Source organism: Oncorhynchus mykiss, chromosome 24 (assembly GCF_013265735.2).
Source record: "Oncorhynchus mykiss isolate Arlee chromosome 24, USDA_OmykA_1.1, whole genome shotgun sequence".
Taxonomy (NCBI): domain Eukaryota; kingdom Metazoa; phylum Chordata; class Actinopteri; order Salmoniformes; family Salmonidae; genus Oncorhynchus; species Oncorhynchus mykiss.
In genome coordinates this window covers 41009582-41031090 of record NC_048588.1, presented here as the reverse complement: position 1 = coordinate 41031090, position 21509 = coordinate 41009582, and the positions used below count along the sequence as shown (strand labels likewise).

General features: G+C 42.9%; 1 protein-coding gene across 3 annotated transcripts in view; it reads right to left on the bottom strand.

Moving 5' to 3' along the window:
* Positions 1-18413, bottom strand: part of si (sucrase-isomaltase (alpha-glucosidase)) — a 112701-nt gene extending 94288 nt beyond the window's left edge. The window contains exon 1 of one of the 3 annotated variants that reach the window (XM_036961527.1): positions 18306-18413. The gene's annotated coding sequence lies outside the window, so the exon portion shown is untranslated. Of the gene's footprint in view, positions 1-1022; positions 1301-18305 lie in introns of those variants that run through there. The other 2 variants (XM_036961525.1, XM_036961526.1) reach the window with 2 other exon arrangements.
* Between the last annotated feature and the right edge of the window lie 3096 nt (positions 18414-21509).

Genomic DNA, 21509 nt, shown 5'->3' with positions numbered 1-21509 from the left:
TCAATTACCTCATAAACCTGCAGATAGACTCCGTACTGGTACAGCGAGTATAAAGCCAAGTTATCGTTACTCATTGTGTATCTATTATTATGTGTTTAACTTTTCTATTATTTCTCTATTTTCTTAGTCCACACTTTTCCTTTATGAAACATGTGACAAATAACATTTCACTTTAAGGATTTGACTTGACACTATTTGTATTTTGTAATTATTGTGGATCCCCATTAGCTGCTGCCAAGGCACTATCATTAACAAACAGGGTCAAATTCTCACCTCTATAACGAACACGATCTAAGGTTTGGATTTAATCTATATTACAGAAGTAAAAACAATGTTTGAGTGTTCGTGGAAAACACTGCGTCGGCTCAATGGGGAAAATATATTCCAATTGTAATGTAGGTCTTCTGCAATACAGATTGAATCCAGCCCTAAAATGGCTAGGGCTGCATGACAAGGACAAACTAGATTGTAGAAGTTTCATGAAATAGAGCATGATTAACACTGTGAATTTCTTCAGTTACAAATGAACACATTTGTATTTCACAACATAGGTTTTCTAGCTGACAATTGTGCAACAGGTAGACGTTTATTCTCTTGCCGCTTGTTGAAAGAGAATGGAGGAGTTCAGACTAATGCATGTCGAACACTCCCTGTAATTACCTCATTTCGCTATCCATGATGGTCATTCCTCTGTTTTAACTAATAGTTATTCTTTCTCTATGCGTTGCTTCCCTCTCGGCTTCCCTCTCGGCTTCCCTCTCGGCTTCCCTCCCTCTCGCCGGCTTTATCCCCTTTACTCAATAAACTACACACAGTGTATCTCTTTTGCGATGACGCAGAATGATTAGCCTTTGAACAACTTTTCGTATCCTACCTGAGGTCTGCTTTAAACGATCACAGATGAGGTAGGCCAGCAACAGTTGAAGCTAGGTCGCACAGTACCTTCAGCTGGCAACTGTTTGTGTCATACTCAAATAAAATGTAGTTCTAAACACACAATAATATAGTATAGTTATGAATACCTGATCAGAGACTATGTTCCCCGGTGAGTTAGAAGTTGTCTCACCTCACACTGCTTCTTGCCTTACTACTCCGGCGCGCCGTCGTCTGTCTCATCCACGTTATATCGTACCACTCTGCAATTAGGTCCTACTGATCATATAACACTGCCTGTATATGTGTTGGTGTGTGAACATGTAAATCAATACTCTGTATGTATTTATATCTGTGTGTAAGCGATAGCAAGAAAGAGAGATAGTATGTGTGTGTGTGCGTGTGTGTGTGTGTGTGTGCGTGTGCGTGTGCGTGTGTGTGTGCGTGTGCGTGTGTGTGTGCGTGTGTGTGTGTGTGTGTGTGCGTGTGTGTGTGTGTTTTACAACTTCACTGTACCCACTCAGCAACTATAAAACGTGATAACCATCACAACCAACAAAGCTCAACCGAGAGAATGTGTTGCCTGTCTTCCTTATATTGCTGTGTTTATGGAGGTGCGTGTGTGTGTGTTTATGGAGGAGTGTGCATGCATGTGTGTGTGCACGTCCGTGTGTATGTTGTAATGATTTACCTTGAAACACTCCTCCTTTGGTTTAGACGAACTGTGACTCAGTTTTAGAAAATCATACTCATTCAATGGTTTTTCTTTAGTTTAACTATTTTCTTCTTTGTAGAATAATAGTGAAGACATCAAAACTATGAAATGACACATATGGAACCATGCATATGAATCATGTGGAATCATGCAAAAAAAGTGTTAAAGAAATCAAAATATTTTTTATATTTTAGATTCTTCAATGTAGCCACAGCTATGCCTTGATGACAGCTTTGCACACTCTTGGCATTCTCTCAACCAGCTTCATGAGGCACTCACCTGGAATGCATTTGTTTTTAAAAGTTAATTTGTGACCAAGGGTCTTGAGCTTAATGATGACTTTGGAGGGTACTACGGTGTTAAATGCTGAACTGTAGTCAATGAACAACATTCTTACGTAGGTATTCGTCTTGTTCAGATGGGTTAGGGCAGTGTGCAGTGTGATTGTGATTGTGATTGTGTCGTTTGTGAACCTATTAGGGCGGTAGGCAAATTGGAGTGGGTCTAGAGTGTCAGGTACGGTGGAGGTGATATGCTCCTTGACTAGTCTCTCAAAGCCAGAAGTGAGTGCTACGGGGCGATAGTAGCTTAACTCAGTTACCTTAGCTTTCTTGGGAACAGGAACAATGGTGGCCCTCTTGAAGCATGTGGGGACAGCAGACTGGGATAGGGAGGGATTGAATATGTGCGTAAACACACCAGCCAGCTGGTCTGTGCATGCTCTGAGGACGCGGCTAGGGACGCCATCTGGGCCAGCAGCCTTGTGAGGGTTAACACATTAAAATGCTTTACTCACGTTGGCCATGGTGAAGAGCCCGCAGGTTTTGGTAGCGGGCCAAATCACTGGCACTGTACTGTCCTCAAAGTGAGCTAAGAAGTTGTTTAATTAACTTGTCTGGGAGCAAGACATCGGTGTCTGCGACGTGGATGGTTTTCTTTTTGTAATCCGTGATTGAATGTAGACCATGCCATATACGTCTAGTGTTTGAGCCATTGAATTGCGAATCTACTTTGTCTCTATACTGACGATTAGCTTGTTTGATTGCCTTGCGGATGGAATAGCTACACTGTTTGCATTCGGTCATGTTTCCAGTCACCTTACCATGATTAAAAGCAGTGGTTCGCGCTTTCAGTTTTGCGCTTGAGGTATCTGCTTGGGGAGGGGGTATATACAGCTGTGATAAGAATCAAAGATAATTATTTTGGTAGATAATGCGGTCAGGATTTGATTGCAAGGAATTCTAGGTCAGGTGAACAAAAGGACTTGAGTTTCTGTATGTTGTTATGATCACACCACGGGTCGTTAATCATAAGGCATAAACCCCCGCCATTCTTCTTACTAGAGCGATGTTTGTTTCTGTCTGCGAGATGCGTGAAGAAACCGGTTGGCTGTACCAACTCAGATAACATATCCCGAGTGGGCCAGGTTTCCGTGAAACAGAGAATGTTACAATCTCTGATGTCTCTCTGGAAGGCAACCCTTGCTCGAATTTCATCTAACTTGCCGATTAGTATACTCAGAAGCAGTGAGCGATGTGCCTGTCAATGGAGCCTGACCAGAAGACTGCTCCGTCTGCCCCTTCTGTGGTACCGTTGTATTGGGTCGCCTACTGGGATCAGATGTCCTGGGTGGTGGTCCACACAGAGGATCTGCTTCGGGAAAGTCATATTCCTGGTCGTAATGTTGGTAAGTTGATGTTGCTGTTATATCCAATAGTTCTTCCCGGCTGTAAGTAATAATACTTAAGATTTCCTTGGGTAACAATGTAACAAATAATACATAAAAAAACAAAATACTGCATAGTTTCCTAAGAACGCCAAGCGAGGCGACCATCTCTGTCGGCACCATCTTGCTATTCACTCCCTTTGCTATGAAGCTCCTAACAAAGATCTCGTGCAACCAATTATCTTCAAAAGTCACATAATTAGTTAAATGAAGTCCACCTGTGTGCACTGTGTCACATGATCTATCACATGATCTCCGTACATATACACCTGTTCTGAAAGGCCCCAGAGTCTGCAATACCACTAAGCAGGGGGCACCACCAAGCAAGCAGCACCATGATGACCAAGGAGATCTCCAAATTGGTCAATGACAAAGTTTGGAGAATTAAAGATCAGGGTTGGGTTATAAAAAAATATCAGAATCTTTGAAAATCACACAGAGCACCATTAAATTCTAAATTGTTTTTGAAAGAATATGGCACCACATCAAATCTGCCAAGAGAGGCCGCCCACCAAAACTCACGGACCAGGCAAGGAGGACATTAATCAGAGAGGCAACAAAGAGACCAAAGATAACCCTGAAGGAGCTGCAAAGCTCCACAACGGAGATTGGACTATCTGTCCATAGGACCACTTTAAGCTGTACACTCCACAGAGCTGGGCTTTATGGAAGAGTGGCCAGAAAAAAAGCCATTGCTTAATGAAAAAAATAAGCAAACACATCTGGTGTTCGCCAAAAGGCATGTGAGAGACTCCCCAAACATATGGAAGAAGGTACTCTGGTCAGACGAGACTAAAATGTAGCTTTTTTGCCATCAAAGAAAACACTATGTCTGGCGCAAACCCAACACCTCTCATCACCCTGAGAGCACCATCCCCAGAGTGAAGCACGGTGGTGGCAGCATCGTGCTGTGGTGATGTTTTTCACTGGCAGAGACTGGGAAACTGGTCAGAATTTAAGGAATGATGGATGGTGCTAAACACAGGGAAATTGTTGAGGGGAAACCTGTTTCAGTCTTCCAGAGATTTGAGACTGGGACGAAGGTTCACCTTCCAGCAGGGCAATGACCATAAGCATACTTCTAAAGCAACACTCGATGTGGTTTAAGGGGAAAGTGGAAACATTTAAATGTCTTGGAATGGCCTAGTCAAAGCCCAGAATAGTTATGCACCCTCAAGTTTTCAGTTTTTTTGTCTTATTTCTTGTTTGTTTCACAATAAAAAAATATTTTGCATCATCAAAGTGGTAGGCATGATATGTAAATCAAATGATGCAACCCCCCCAAAAAAAAGCATTTTAATTCCAGGTTGTAAGGCAACAAAATAGGAAAAATGCCAAGGGGGTGAATACTTTTGCAAGCCACTGTAGGTGTGTCCAAACTTTTCACTAGTACTGTATAATCATCGTCCTCGCATGATCCCCAATGACCAATCCAAATCATTCACCCACACTTTATTGGCGTGTGTACAATCACTTACAAACACTTAACTTATATCATGTCTTATAATATACTTTGGTTATTCAACCAGGCTGTACCTGTGATAACCCCCATTGTGTAATGTTATTGGAGTGATAATACTGGTGCATTGTAATCGGTGGAATATGAGAGATTGTGAATCATGATCAAGATAACCATGGATTAAAGAGAAATGAACATTGGATCGTACGTTTTATTACAAGGTTTTATTACAACTTAGTCATCTTAAGGTAAGATGACTAAGCTAACATTGACATGATGTAAGCAGTGTTGTTTTGTCAAAGATCTAGATGTTAACTATACTGAACAGAAATATAGATGCAAAATGCAACAACTTCAAAGATTTTACTGAGTTACAGTACATATAAGAAAACAATAAAAAAAAAACATAAACGAGGCAATATACAGGGGGTATTGGTACCGAGTCAATGTGCGAGGTCACACATCAGCAAACTGCTCTCACACATCAGCAAACTGCTCTCACACATCAGCAAACTGGTCTCACACATCAGCAAACTGCTCGCACACATCAGCAAACTGCTCTCAGACATCAGCAAACTGCTCACACACATCAGCAAACTGCTCTCAGACATCAGCAAACTGCTCGCACACATCAGCAAACTGCTCTCAGACATCAGCAAACTGCTCACACACATCAGCAAACTGCTCTCACACATCAGCAAACTGCTCTCAGACATCAGCAAACTGCTCGCACACATCAGCAAACTGCTCACACACATCAGCAAACTGCTCGCACACATCAGCAAACTGCTCGCACACATCAGCAAACTGCTCGCACACATCAGCAAACTGCTCACACACATCAGCAAACTGCTCGCACACATCAGCAAACTGCTCTCACACATCAGCAAACTGCTCACACACATCAGCAAACTGCTCACACACACGACGCCATACTGCCTGCCATTTCTATTTATGTTTTATTTAACCTTTATTTAACCAGGTAGGCTAGTTGAGAACACCTTTATTTAACCAGGTAGGCCAGTTGAGAACACCTTTATTTAACCAGGTAGGCTAGTTGAGAACACCTTTATTTAACCAGGTAGGCTAGTTGAGAACACCTTTATTTAACCAGGTAGGCCAGTTGAGAACACCTTTATTTAACCAGGTAGGCTAGTTGAGAACACCTTTATTTAACCAGGTAGGCTAGTTGAGAACACCTTTATTTAACCAGGTAGGCTAGTTGAGAACAAGTTCTCATTTGCAACTGCGACCTGGCCAAGATAAAGCATAGCAGTGTGAATAGACAACAACACAGAGTTACACATGGAATAAACAAACATACAGTCAATAATACAGTAGAACGAAAGAAAACAAAAAGTCTATTTACAGTGAGTGCAAATGAGGTAAGTTAAGGAAATAAATAGGCCATGGTGGCAAAGTAATTACAATATAGCAATTAAACACTGGAATGTGTTTGTGCCATCTGCCCGGTGCCATCTGCCCAGTACAGTTGAAACCGGGATTCAATCATGAAGAACACACTTGTTCAGCTTGCCAGTGGCCATCGGAGGTGAGCATTTGCCCACTAAAGTTGCTTACAACACCAAACTGCAGTCATGTCAAGACCCTGGTGAGGATGACGAGCACGCAATCTGACAGTTCGGGCAGAAATTATTTGGTTGTGCAAACCGACAGTTTCATCAGCTGTCCAGGTGGCTGGTCTCAGACGATCCAGCAGGTGAAGATGCCGGATGTGGCAATCCTTGGCTGGTGTGGTCTGCGTTTGTGAGGCCTGTTGGGCATAGTGCCAAATTTTCTAAAACAACTACGGAGGCGGCTTATTGTAGAGCAATTCACGTTAATTTCTCTGGCAACAGCTCTGGTGAATATTCCTGCAGTCAGCATGCCAATTACACACTCCCTCAAAACATGTGACTGTGGCATTGTGTTGTGTGACAAAACTGCAGACTTTAGAGTGACCTTTTATTGTCCACGCACAAGGTGCACCTGTTAGATGATCATGCTGTTTAATCAGCTTCTTGATATGGCACACCTGTCAAGTGGATGGATTATCTTGGCATGGGATAAATGCTCACTAACAGGGATGTAAACAAATTGGTGCACAACATTTGAGATAAAGAAGCTTTTTGTGCATATGGAAAATGTTTGGAATATTTTATTTTAGCTCATGAAACACACAGGATCAACACTTTACATCTTGCTTTTATATTTTTGTTCAGTGTTAAATATGTATCTAATGACTGATCATGTCATCTTGGAAGTATACTGCGATAAAGATAAAGTATACTGTGTAACCATGGCGCCGGAGGGGATGGCTGCTGTTTTATTGGCTCTTAACCAACCGTGCTATTTTGTTTGTTTAGTCGCATTGTTTGTAACTTATTTTGTACTTAATGTTGCCGCTACCATCTCTTCTGAACGAAAAGAGCTTCTGGACATCAGAACAGCAATAACTTACCTTGAAATGGATGAAGAATTTTTCTTTAATGAGCCGGACGAGAGGGATTTACACCAGACACCCGAATAGGCTCCCATCCCCGTCAATCGCAAGAGAAAGAGATGGAGGTTTCGCGGAAGGAGATCGGGGTGCCTTGAGAGGATCCGGCGACGTTTGGCTAATCTGCCTTTGCCATCGGTACTACCGGCCAACGTTCAATCGCTGGATAATAAAGTGGACGAACTAAAAGCACGTATCTCCTACCAATGTGACATAAAACATTTGACTATCTTATGTTTCACAGAGTCGTGGCTGAACAAAAACATGAATATAATACAGCTGGTGGGTTATACACTGTATCGGCAGGATAGAACAGCAGCCTCTGGTAAGACAAGGGGTGGTGGTCTATGTATTCAGCTGGTGTACGATATCTAAGGAAGTCTTGAGGTTTTGCTCGTCTGAGGTAGAGTATCTCATGATAAGCTGTAGACCACACTATCTACCTAGAGAGTTTTCATATATTCTTATATTCTTCGTAGCTGTCTATTTACCACCACAAACTGATGCTGGTAATAAGACCGCACTCAATGAGCTGTGCTCCTAGTGGCCTTGGTCTTTAATGTAGGGAAAATTAAATCTGTTTGACCTAATTAAGACCAGCATGTTAATAAATGTGCAAACAGAGAGAAAAAGAACTCTAGCCCATACAGAGACGCGTACAAAGCTCTCCCTCTCCCTCCATTTGGCAAATCTGACCATAATTCTATCCTCCTGATTCCTGCTTACAAGCAAAAATTAAATTAGGAAGCACCAGTGACTCTGTCAATAAAAAAGTGGTCAGTTGAAGCAGATGCTAAACTACAGGACTGTTTTGCTATCACAGACTGGAATATGTTACTGGATTCTTCCAATGGCATTGAGGAGTACACCACATTAGTCACTGGATTCATCAATAAGTGCATCAACGACGTTGTCCCCACAGTGACTGGACCTACATACCCCAACCAGAAGCCATGGATTACAGACAATATCCGCACTGAGGTAAAGGCCAGAGCTGCCTCTTTCGTGGAGCTTATAAGAAATCCCACTATTCCCTCTGACGAACTATCAAATTGGCAAAGCTTCAATACAGGACTAAGATCGAATCGTACTACACCGGCTCCGACGCTCATCGGAATCTATTACAGACTACAAAGGGAAGCACAGCTGAGAGCTGCCCAGTGACACGAGCCTACCAGATGAGCAAAATTACTTATTTTCTCGCTTTGAGGAAAGTAACACTGAAACATGCATGAGAGCATCAGCTGTTCCGGACGACTGTGTGATCACGCTCTCCGCAGCCGATGTGAATAAGACCGTTAAACAGGTCAACATTCACAAGGCCGCAGGGCCATCATTAAGTTTGCCAATGACACAAGAGTGGTAGGCCTGATCACCGACAACAACGAGACAGCCTATAGGAAGGAGGTCAGAGACCTGACCATGTGGTGCAAGGACAACAACCTCTCCCTCAATGTTATCAAGACAAAGGTTGTGGACTACAGGAAAAGGAGGACCGAGCATGCTCCCATTCTTATCGACTGGGCTGTAGAGGAGCAGGTTGAGAACTTCAAGTTCCTTGGCGTCCACATCACCAACAAACTAACATGGTCCAAGCACACTAACACAGTCATAAAGAGGGCACGACAAAATCTATTCCCCCTCAAGAGACTGAAAAGATTTGCCATGAGTCCTCAGATCCTCAAAAGGTTCTACAGCTGAACCATTGAGAGCATCCTGACAGGTTGCATCACTGTCTGGTATGGGTGTGGAAATTCTCGGCCTCTGACCGCAAGGCACTACAGAGGGTAGTGTGTACGGCCCATTACATCACTGGGGCCAAGCTTCCTGCCATTCAGGACCTCTATACCAGGCGGTGTCAGAAGAAGGCCCTAAAAATTGTCTAAGACTCCAGCCACCCGAGTCATAGACTGTTCTCTCTGCTTCCGCACGGCAAGCGGAATTGGAGCGCCAAGTCTAGGTCCAATAGGCTTCTAAGCAGCTTCTACCCCCAAGCCATAAGACTGCTGAACATCTAATCAGATGCCTAGCCAGACTATTTGTATTTCCACTTCCCTTTTACGCTGCTGCTACTCTCTGTTATTATCTATGCATAGTCACTTTAATAACTCAACCTACATGTACATATTACCTCAATTATCTCGACTAACCGGTGCCCTCGCACATTGACTCTGCACCAGTACCCCCTGTATATAGCCTCACTATTGTTATTTTACTGATGCTCTTTAATCATTTGTTACTTTAATTTCTTATTTTTGTAGGTATTTTTCTTAAAACTGCATTGTTGGTTAAGGGCTTTGTAAGTAAGAATTTCACTGTCAGGTCTACACCTATTGTATTCGGCGCAAATATGATTTGATTTGATTGGTCAGGTTGGCACAGGAACAGTCCAACTACTCCAACCAGCACAACAATATCACAGTAACCATTAATGCAAACTTTTTTCTGAGCTGTGATCCAACTGAAGCTTTCAAAGCGAAGATGAGCCATCAGGTAAACAGAACCAGTGTCACTAGCCAGGGCCCCGTATGAAGCCAACACTACGTCATAGGGTCCTGACCTGCCATTTGGCAAGCTGAGAGTCTATTCTCCTCTCCTCTTCTCTCCTCACCTCTTCTCTCTTCTCCCCTCCGCCATCTCCTCTCCCCTGCTGATCTTTTTATCCTCTTCTCTCGCTTTCTTTCTCTCACTCCAAATCCAATTCCACTCAGTTGTTTCCAATTGCTGCCTTACACACAAGCTTGCAGCACCAGCTCATTTCGATTGCCCAAACTGGAATTGGCAATTCAGTCCTGACTATCGATCCCGTCGTTTTCAAGCAGGCCCCTCAACACTGTTAGCTGCGTACCTAGTATTCGTTGGTTTGTGTGCGCAAGTGTGTGTTTGAGAGAATTGGTGCATTCATGAGTGCATGCTGAGCCGGTGTGGAAATTATTTATATATTTTTTGTAAGATTTTGATAATACAAAACATACACATACAAATGACACCGTCATACAAACATCAACTACATCTCACCTGCCCTGACCCACATGATCACACCCCCATCTCCAGCGCTTGCATCACTCTCCACCAAATGGCCTTAAATTGCACAATTTTGATCCTCTCCATCGCCGCCGCACTGTCAACATTTAGATAATAAAGCATGTGACCTTTCCATTGTGTTAACAACAGAGGATTTGTTCATTTCCAGTTTTTTTCTGTACATTTAGTGTACATTTAGTGTACATTTACAGAGAAAGGACATCCCTGTCTTGTGCCCTTTTCTAAAGTAATTTCATCCTATAATGTAATATTTATTTTTGCTTCATTTTATTTCATTTAGTTTTTAAACTGGAAAGTTGGAAACAAAAAAAGGCCCTTCAAGACTGTCAAAAGCCTTTTTCAGCATCCACAGCCATTATTGATGAATCTATATCTTGTATTTTAGCATATTGTATTAAACTGAAACGTGTTCTTTTAAGCTTTCTGCCAATATCAGATATGTACAGTATATGTCCTGGGAAATGTTCTTGTTACTTACAACTTCATGCTAATCACATTAGCCTACGTTAGCTCAACCGTCTCGTGGATGGGACACTGATCCCGATGAAGTGTTCAAGAACAATCTGCATCTTTCCCCATCATGGAGCCTGAGCAACATTTAGGGTACAACAGTGTCTCCGGAAAGTATTTAGAGATTTGAACTTTTTCCACATTTTGTTAGTCTTATTCTAAAATGTATCAAAGAAATAAAAATCCTTAGCAATCTAAACACAATACTCCATAATGACAAAGCAAAAACACATTTTTAGAAGTTTTTGCAATTTTACAAAAAATAAGACACAAGTATCTTATTTAACTATTCAGGCCCTTTGCTATGAGACTTGAAACTGAGCTCATGTGCATCCTGTTTCCATTGATCATCCTTGAGATGTTTCTACAACTTGATTGGAGTCCACCTGTGGTAAATTAAATTGATTGGACATGATTTGGAAAGGCAAACACCTGTCTATATAAGGTCCCAGATTTGACAGTGCATGTCAGAGCAAAATCCAAGCCATGAGTTTGGAGGAATTGTCCATAGAGCTCCGAGACAGGATTGTGTCGAGGCACAGATCTGGGGAAGAATACAAAAACATTTCTGCAGTATTGAAGGTCCCCAAGAACACAGTGGCCTCCATCATTCTTAAATGAAATAAGTTTTGAACCACCAAGACTCTTCCTAGAGCTGGCCGCCCGGCCAAAATAAGCAATCGCAGGAGAAGGACTTTGGTCAAGGAGGTGACCAAGAACCTGATGGTCACTCTGATAGACGTCCACAGTTCCTCTGTGGAGGTGGGAGAACCTTTCAGAATGACAACCATCTCTGCAGTACTCCACCAATCAGGCCTTTATGGTAGAGTGGCCAGATGGAAGCCACTCCTCAGTAAGGCACATGACAGCCCGATTGGAGTTTGCCTGAAGACGCCTAAAGGATTCTCAGGCCATGAGAAACAAGACTGGTCTGATGAAAACAAGATTGAACTGTTTGGCCTGAATGTCAATCGTCATATCTGGAGGAAAACTGGCACCATCCTTACGGTGAAGCATGGTGGTGGCAGCATCATGCTGTGGGAATGTTTTTCAGTGGCAGGTACGGGGAAACTAGTCACGATCGAGGGAAAGATGAACAGAGAAAAGTACAGAGAGATCCTTGATGAAAACCTGCTCCAGAGAGCTCAGAACCTCAGATTGGGGTGAAGGTTCACCTTCCAAAATGACACTGACCCTAAGTACACAGCCAAGACCATGCAGGAGTGGCTTCGGGACAAGTCTTTTGACTGTCCTTGAGTGGCCCAGCCAGATCCCGGACTTGAACCCGATCGAACATCTCTGGAGAGACCTGAAAATAGCGTTGCAGTAACGCTCCCCATCCAACCTGACAGAGCTTGAGAGGATCTGCAGAGAAGAATGGGAGAAACTCCCCATCCAACCTGACAGAGCTTGAGAGGATCTGCAGAGAAGAATGGGAGAAACTCCCCATCCAACCTGACAGAGCTTGAGAGGATCTGCAGAGAAGAATGGGAGAAACTCCCCAAATACAGGTGTGCCAATTTTGTAACATCATAACCAAGAAGACTCATGGCTGTATTCACTGCCAAATGTGCTCCAACAAAGTACTCAGTATTTTTTAATTCTACCTTTATTTAACTAGGCAAGTCAGTTAAGAACACATTTTTATTTACAATGACAGCCGACTGGGGAACAGTGGGTTAACTGCCTTGTTCAGGGGCAGAATGACATATTTTTACCTTGTCAGCTCTGGGATTCGATCTAGCAATATTTCGGTTACTTGGCCCAATGCTCTAACCACCAGGCTACCTGCCACCCCGAGGGTCTGAATACTTATGTATATGTACAATTTCAGTTTTCTTATTTATTTATTTATTTTTTAAACTGTGTAAACAATTTTATCAGCGTAAACAAAACGTGAAAAAGTCAATGGGTCTTAATAGTTTCTGAATGGACTGAACATTACATATATATGGACTGAACATTACATATATATGGACTGAACATTACATATATATTACAGCGTGTGAGTATGTGGGCCCAGTAGACATTTAACAGAGAACACACAAAAAAACATAAAGCAAATTACTTCTTTGTACTTTGAACCTCTATGACTTTTTAGGGCTTTAAAGCTCCAACTCCTCTCCTAATGTACCAACAGACTGTAGATGATGTCATTGTACATACTGTACATTGGTTGAAGACTGCCACTTAATTAACTACTGTGGTCAGTTTGTATTACCTTGTAAATGAAATGAAAGTGTAGTGGCTGGGGTCTACTTGGGGAGAATGGGTCCACCGATAGACTCAAGGGGGATGAATGGAGGCCCCACACACATTTCAGAGAATTGTCTGATGCCCTCCCAGTCACCCTGTCCCAATCCCTCCGATAGAGTACCTCTCCACTCCCATCAATAACCACTGTTGAAGCTTAACTATATTGACGAACAAGGAACATTAATCCTCCCCTAATCAACACCCATCCATATATCGACTTGCTAATCCATTCTCCTTCATTCACATACAACATACACCCTATGCATCTAGACATCCATTTTCTCCCACCCTACTACACATAGTCATATTCACCCCCTTCCTTCACACTCCCATTCATATGCACAAACCAGCCAAGTCCCCCATGATGCAAGTGAGTACTCGATGTCCATCCATGTCTGAGGATGTCGGGAGATGACGTGGAAACCGGCCACTATGGGCAATAGTGAACGTAGTTACCTTCAAGTAGGTTTCGGTCTTGGTAGGGGCATTGTGGACAGGAATGTAGGGTGGTCCTAAGCATCAGCCTCTGAATACAAACGCTGCAAGTTCGAGTCCAGTGTTATGTGTTGGTTTTGAGATGTTTGTTTTAAATCTATATACCAAACCTTAACCCTAACCTTAACCATTCAGAGTTAATGCCTAACCTTCATTTGAAGTTAATGTCTAAACTAAACCTTAAATTCTGCCTGTTAGATTTTCAGAGCTAGTTGATAGGTTTGAATATGCGGGAACTGAGATTTAGCCAGGATTTAACCGGCCAAGAAACCGGTAAATGATATTAAATGATTTATATGAACAGCGTAAAATTAAACTGTTAAATGATATGTGGTGTCTAAATCAGGCTTCTCTATGGCCTCTGCACGATGAATAATCAATGGTCATCTCAGCATGAAGCACAGTTCACAATGCATGTAGACCTATCATCTCATCATTATACTTGTTTTTCTTGTGACAGGTAGGTCTACATTTGCTGCAGCATGGTCTAAGACTGAATCTCCATCTGGCTTTCAGGGGTCACCTGCCCATATCCATTAAATCTTTGTGAAGAGAAGTGAAAGCTATCTGCATCTAATTAGAGTCCTATATTATTCAAGGATGTCATTAGAATGAAGACAATGACAATAAAAAGTATTTAATTTAACCCTTGTGTTGTTTTTGTTATTCACCCAATGTTCCCAGTGTCTGATAGACCCACAGCACTATTGGGTTTTTAAAACAATACATCCATAACAATGTATGTAAAAATACTTAATACTTAGGTGCTGACTTATATAAATTACAAGCACTGTTGTAACAGATCTCTTCGTCGTCTGACGACGAGTATGAAATATCTGACCAATGCGCAGTGTGTTAAGCGTTCGTCATGTATTAATTGAAAAAAATGAACACTACACAAAATAACAACGAAGAGAAAACAAAACAGTTCCGGCAGGTGATCAGACACTAAACAGAAATTAACTACCCACAAATAGTGGGAACACAGGCTACCTAAGTATGGTTCTCAATCAGAGACAACGATTGACAGCTGCCTCTGATTGGGAACCATACCAGGCCAAAAGCAGGAATACAAAACATAGAACAAAAACATAGAATTCCCACCCCAACTCACGCCCTGACTAAACTAAATTAGAGACATAAAAAAGGAACTAAGGTCAGGACGTGACAACTATAGACAGCACAGAGGTCTAAGACACTGCAACACCGTGCAAGAAGCATCGCTGCAGCACCTGGTTTGAATCCAGGCTACGTCACATGTGCCGTGATTGGGAGTCCCATAGGACGGCAAACAATTGGCCCAGGGTCATGGGTCATGGACGGCACTGTATATTTCCTCTTTTGTATTGTCTTTTCATGTAGCTCATTGGCATCTTCTACTTCTTTTGTTTCTGTCCAGAGAATAACAGTTAGTTGGGGACAGTAGATTGTATTGGGGGACAGGTCCTGGAAAAAATCCAATGTTCTGGCCGTGGATTTTAATCTCCATTCCCCCCCATGTTCCTTCACAATGTTGACTTTGGTTCACAGCTTGAAGGTTCCCACGCGAGGCCATTTGTCGTTGTTCTATTTCACGCTAATCCGATGGCATCGTTCCAGATCCTGTGGTGATACATCCACGCCAAGCTCCTCTGATATCAGTTTGACAATGTAGCTGGAAGGGTTTCCTTTTTCCTCATTGTCCATTAAGCACAATATTCCAATGTTGTTTTGTCTCATTCTGTTTTCTTGCTCATCTTCTAAAGTTTGCAAACTTGTTTCCCGAAGACAAAATGTTGTTGTCTTGTTCGCTCATGTGCACACCTCGTATGTGTCTGTCTGACACGATAGACTCTACTGTCCTTCCTAGCAAATCTATATTTTTTAACAACATATTGTAACAGTATGATTGTTTTGGTGAGCATTGAGAGCATTTTAGCTATGTTTTCCTGGATATCCTTTAGCTGTTCATTACTCTCATTTGCATCTCCAAGTTGTTCCTTATGTTTTCCTCTGAGGGAAACCGTGTCGCTGCTGATTGATTCGCTGCAGTACATAACTGACCACTCACTCTCTCTCAGTTGCTTGGGAATATGTTGATCTATTGATTTGAAAGGCTTCGTTTAAACTATGTTGTCTGGCTTCTAAATATAACCGCAATTTTGTGGTACAAAATGGTGCTACTCCCCATGTGTCCCCCTGATGGGGGTGTGGAATGGTGCTACTCCCCATGTGTCCCCCTGTGGGGGTGTGGAATGGTGCTACTCCCCATGTGTCCCCCTGTGGGGGTGTGAAATGATGCTACTCCCCATGTGTCCCCCTGTGGGGGTGTGTAATGGTGCTAATCCCCATGTGTCCCCCTGTGGGGGTGTGGAATGGTGCTACTCCCCATGTGTCCCCCTGTGGGGGTGTGGAAATTCATATGACCCGAGTTAAAAAGGGGAGATCCATGTAGAGGGCGGATATAATGTGTTATCCCTGTTTTGTAAAACAGGAAGATGTCCGTTCCCTGTCAGATGACATGCCAATACGTACAGCACCAGCAAATATATCTGTAAAACAGGTAAGAAGTAAAGCACTGTATGTCCATATTTGAAGTGATTGTGGTAGTGAATTTCTATGATTAAGAAATAGAAAGAAACACAGGCTGTAATTACAGTAATTAATATACAATAGCAATGTATGCTACTATGCTAATGTACATAAGGTGCTAGCAGGAGCAGTGGATGGTAACAGCAATGGTATGAGGCTAACAATGAGATTGATCTAGCTTTACCAGGGAATACAGATAGCTACATTAGCAATGGGATTAGCAGTGCAATATTATCAGGAAACAGTACCAGTAACCATTAGAGAAATTATAGTAAATATTGTATAAATGTCATATAAAGTGCAGTAAACGTCATAACATTAGGCTAACGGGCTAATAGCATAGGCACACAAAAGCTACAGTAAACAATAATCAATATGGAAAGGGAAAGGGGGTTAACTAGTCAGTTGTCCATTTGAATGTATTCAATTGAAATGTGTTTTCCGCATTTAACCCAATCCCTCTGAATCAGAGATATGTACTATTTAGTGGCATGTTAGCATGCTAATAATGCTAATGGAGCTAGCAATGGTAACAATGCAGATAGGTAAACAGACCACATGTACAATGTGGAATTAGCATGCTAATCATGGTAACGGCAGTAGCAATGCTAACAATGTAGTTACGTAAGTTAAACACTCTATTTGCCATGGAGAGTTAGGACGGTAACCATGCTAATGACACTAGCCTGCTAACAAGAAATACACCGGAAGTGATTCCATAAACCCGGAAGTGAAGAACATCAAATTAAATCCAATTACATTTTTCTCATTTGCCGAATACAACAGGTAGACCTTATCGTGATATGGTAAGCGCTTAACCAACCCTTAACCAACTTAAGAAAATATTTCAGAAAGAAATTCAAGTAAGAAAATATGAAGTAACACAATAAAATAACAATGTGGAGGTTATATACAGGGGGTACCGGTACTGAGTCAATGTGGAGGTTATATACAGGGTGTTACGGTACTGAGTCAATGTGGAGGCTATATACAGGGGGTACCGGTACAGAGTCAATGTGGAGGTTATATACAGGGGGTACCGGTACAGAGTCAATGTGGAGGCTATATACAGGGGGTACCGGTATAGAGTCAATGTGGAGGCTATATACAGGGGGTACCGGTATAGAGTCAATGTGGAGGCTATATACAGGGGGTACCGGTACAGAGTCAATGTGGAGGTTATATACAGGGGGTACCGGTACAGAGTCAATGTGGAGGCTATATACAGGGGGTACCAGTACAGAGTCAATGTGGAGGTTATATACAGGGGGTACCGGTACTGAGTCAATGTGGAGGCTATATACAGGGGGTACCGGTACAGAGTCAATGTGGAGGCTATATACAGGGGGTACCGGTACAGAGTCAATGTGGAGGCTATATACAGGGGGGACCAGTACAGAGTCAATGTGGAGGTTATATACAGGGGGTACCGGTACTGAGTCAATGTGGAGGCTATATACAGGGGGTACCGTTACAGAGTCAATGTGGAGGCTATATACAGGGGGTACCGGTACAGAGTCAATGTGCAGGGGTTAGTCAAGGTAATTTGTACATGCAGTTAGGGGTAAAGGGACTATGCATTGATAATACACAGCGAGTATGTAAATAGTCCTGGTGGCTATTTGAGATGAATTGTTCAGCAGTCTTATGACTTGGGCGTAGCTGTTAAGGAGTATTTTGGACTTAGACCTAGGCGCTCCGGTCCCGCTTGCTGTGCGGCTAGCAGAGAGAACAGTCTTTGACCATTTTTTGGGGGCCTTCCTCTGACACCGCCAAGTGTATAGGTCCTGGATGGCATGAAGCTTGACCCCAGTGATGTACTGGGCCGTACGCATCACCATCTATTTTTTTGTCTTTTAGCTGTTTGGGACTACAAAACACAAGCTCCATCTTAGGACACATGGTATCCTATGCGATGGGGATGCCAAATGGAAAAGACTCCAACTCTAAGAGCATACGATTTCATGGGAAACTAACAGAACAACACCCTAATGGTGTGCGCAGCTCACAAGTCAGCTATAACGTGCAAGTAATTGTAACACAATGCTAATATTGTAACGACACTATTACAAAGTATAATAGCGAATGTATTGGCAAATTACACATGTATGAACACCTCATGCATGAAAATGGTTGGGTGGAACAGGGCACTTACTTTGCATTGACGCACTAGTGTCCGGAGTTTGCAGTCCAGTATGCAACCTTCATCTACAGTGGAAACCACTTTACTGAAAGTATCCACATTACTCTTGGAAGACCTCTGCACTAAGGATTGGTGTAACTATGCTTTTTGTAGTTGTCCCGGCCCCACTTGCGGATTGGCCTGGGTGCAGGAGGGCTTTGTCAAAGGTGGTGACGGACAGGTCAAGAGTTCCAATGACAGGTCACTGGGGAGACGTGCCCTAACATGTTCTTAGAGCAGAGGGCAGCCCCCTCAAACAATCCCTGACTAGAAAGAGGATTATCTACAGACAATGTCTATAGGCATTATGCAGCCATTGTGTCCACAAGCCTTTTTCAGATGGTCTAACTGTCACCATTATTACATACTTTCCCTTTAAGTCCGACAGATGTTACTGAGCCGCGGGGAGTAACAGCAGGGGTGCTCGAACACACCACACACACCTAAACCCACAGACACATGTACACCCATGCACAAACACAGACACACACACACACACACACACACACAGACTTTTCAGCCTTGATGCCCACTTTTACCCCACTAGGGAGTAAAAAAGGTATAATGATTTACCTCTGTGTTAGGAAGTGTGTGTCTCTGTTTGAGTGTGTGTGTGTTGTGTGTGTGTGTGTGTGTGTGTGTGTGTGTGTGTGTGTGTGTGTGTGTGTGTGTGCGTGTGTGTGTGCGTGTTAGTCTTTGACAGTTAGGAATGAACATTCTCCAGCTCTGTCAAGCAGGTCAAAGTATAGATGATTTCCTGAGACTGTGGACTCTGACCAGCAGCCATGTTGGAGAATGGTAGAACAGCCTGTGACCTGATGAACTCTGTATAGTACCTGGAGATACTGGAACAACAACATCGTATAGCTTTTTCTATTGGTTAGAAGTGACTGTTTGTTGCACCAACTTCATAGCTGTATTGTTTGTGGCGTAAAGTGGAACTGACAGCGTTTTAGCAACATGAAATCTTATTCAAATCTGTGATTCTACATCTGCATTGCTTGTTGTTTGGGGTTTTAGGTCTGGATTTCTGTGTAAGTACTTAGTGACATCCGCTGATGTAAAAAAAGGTCTTTATAAATACATTTGATTGATTGACTGATATACACCCCAGGAGGAATATGATATCTTTAAAAAAACAAAAATTTTCTGACAAGCGAGCACTTAGATATGGTCATTTTCACACTTTCATAGAATGCTTGGGAATGCCGTAGGTAGTTGTGAAAATTCTATAGCAAAATAGAGAGGGAGAGTGGCCGTGCTTTTGGACAATTAACAGACACTGCAGTAAATTAAACCCAATAAAAACGTCTGTATTGTCCAGGACCGGACTCTAAACAGACCGGCGCACCATAGCCAATCAGAGCCTTTATGCAAATAAGGTATTTGCCACATAGGTCTGCCATGGGGGGGGGGGGGGGGCTGTTATTTTTTATTTTTGGGGGGGGTGTCTAAAATCATTTCCTGCATTTCTACACTTTTTAATATGACTCATGACCCTTCTAGCCATCTCTATTTAAAACAAAAAGTCATCAAGCTTAGTAAGATATTGTTATTAAGTAATGAGTAATGAGTAATTGATTAGACTGAGATCAGAGGTAATGCAAAAGTCAAACGTGTGTTAAAACCTTTAACCAATAACCGAACAAATGAACAAAAAAAAATATAAGAAAGTACAGAGAACTTTTAATTGAGGTTAAAACCTTCACACGTACCAACATTTTACACGGGTCCCAGCAGCGCATGCTCAAGCCGGTGTGATAAGAACCCTTATTTAGAACTGCCAGTATCGATTGAAGCAATAGTCAGCATTTGAGCTGGCCACACTATTTTTTCAATTAAGTACAACACTTTCTAGAAATGGAAAGTAATCCGATGATTGGTAGTTTGTGCGCGCCGGCATGTTTGTTTCTCCCACGTCAACCAAAGATAATAAGAGGAGACAAGATGAGTTTGGTCTACCCTTCATTCACTTCCGGAAGTTTACTCGAAAGATGAGTGAACCGTTCCCTCACCTCATTATAACATCTTTGGTCTGACAGACATTTACGTGACACCCAGAATGCATTGTATAATGTCAACAAACATGGCGCCACACATAGCTGGCAAATAGCTTAGCATTATTTCATTATTTACAGTACAACCTTCAAAAAAGTATTTTACACACATTATATTTGTCCAATACAATCTATGCAATAAAAATAATGCATAATTTGTTACATTTGTATATGTATGTCTATATAGGTATGTGTATGTATATATATATATGTCTATTGTAACGGCGTTCTTCGTTTGTTGAAAGAGAGGACCGAAATGCAGCGTGGTGGTTACTCATGTTCTTTAATGAATGAATGACGATACATGAAATAACTAAATGAATACGAAAACAACAAACGGAACGTGAAACCTAATACAGCCTATCTGGTGAACACTACACAAAGACAGGAACAATCACCCACAAACACACAGTGAAACCCAGGCTACCTAAGTATGATTCTCAATCAGAGACAACTAATGACACCTGCCTCTGATTGAGAACCATACTAGGCCGAAAACATAGAACTGCCCCACAACATAGAAAAACAAACAGACTGCCCACCCAACTCACGCCCTGACCATACTAAATAAATACAACACAAAGGAAATAGAGGTCAGAACGTGACAGTACCCCCCCCCAAAGGTGCGGACTCCGGCCGCAAAACCTTGACCTATAGGGGAGGGTCTGGGTGGGCGTCTGTCCGCGGTGGCGGCTCTGGCGCGGGACGCGGACCCCACTTCGCCATTGTCTTAGTCCGCCTTATTGTCCGCCTCCGTGGCTTACTCACCATGCCCACCCCTCTCAATGACCCCACTGGACAGAGGGGCTGCTTGGGACAGAGGGGCAGCTTCTCGGGACAGAGGTACAGCTGCTCGGGACAGAGGGACAGCTGCTCGGGACAGAGGGACAGCTGCTCGGGACAGAGGGACAGCTGCTCGGGACAGAGGGACAGCTGCTCGGGACAGAGGGACAGCTGCTCGGGACAGAGGGACAGCTGCTCGGGACAGAGGGACAGCTGCTCGGGACATAGGGGCAGCTGCTCAGGACAGAGGGGCAGCTGCTCCGGGCGGAGGGGCTCTAGCGGCCCCTGGCTGACTGGCGGCACTGGCGGCCCCTGGCTGACTGGCGGCCCCTGGCTG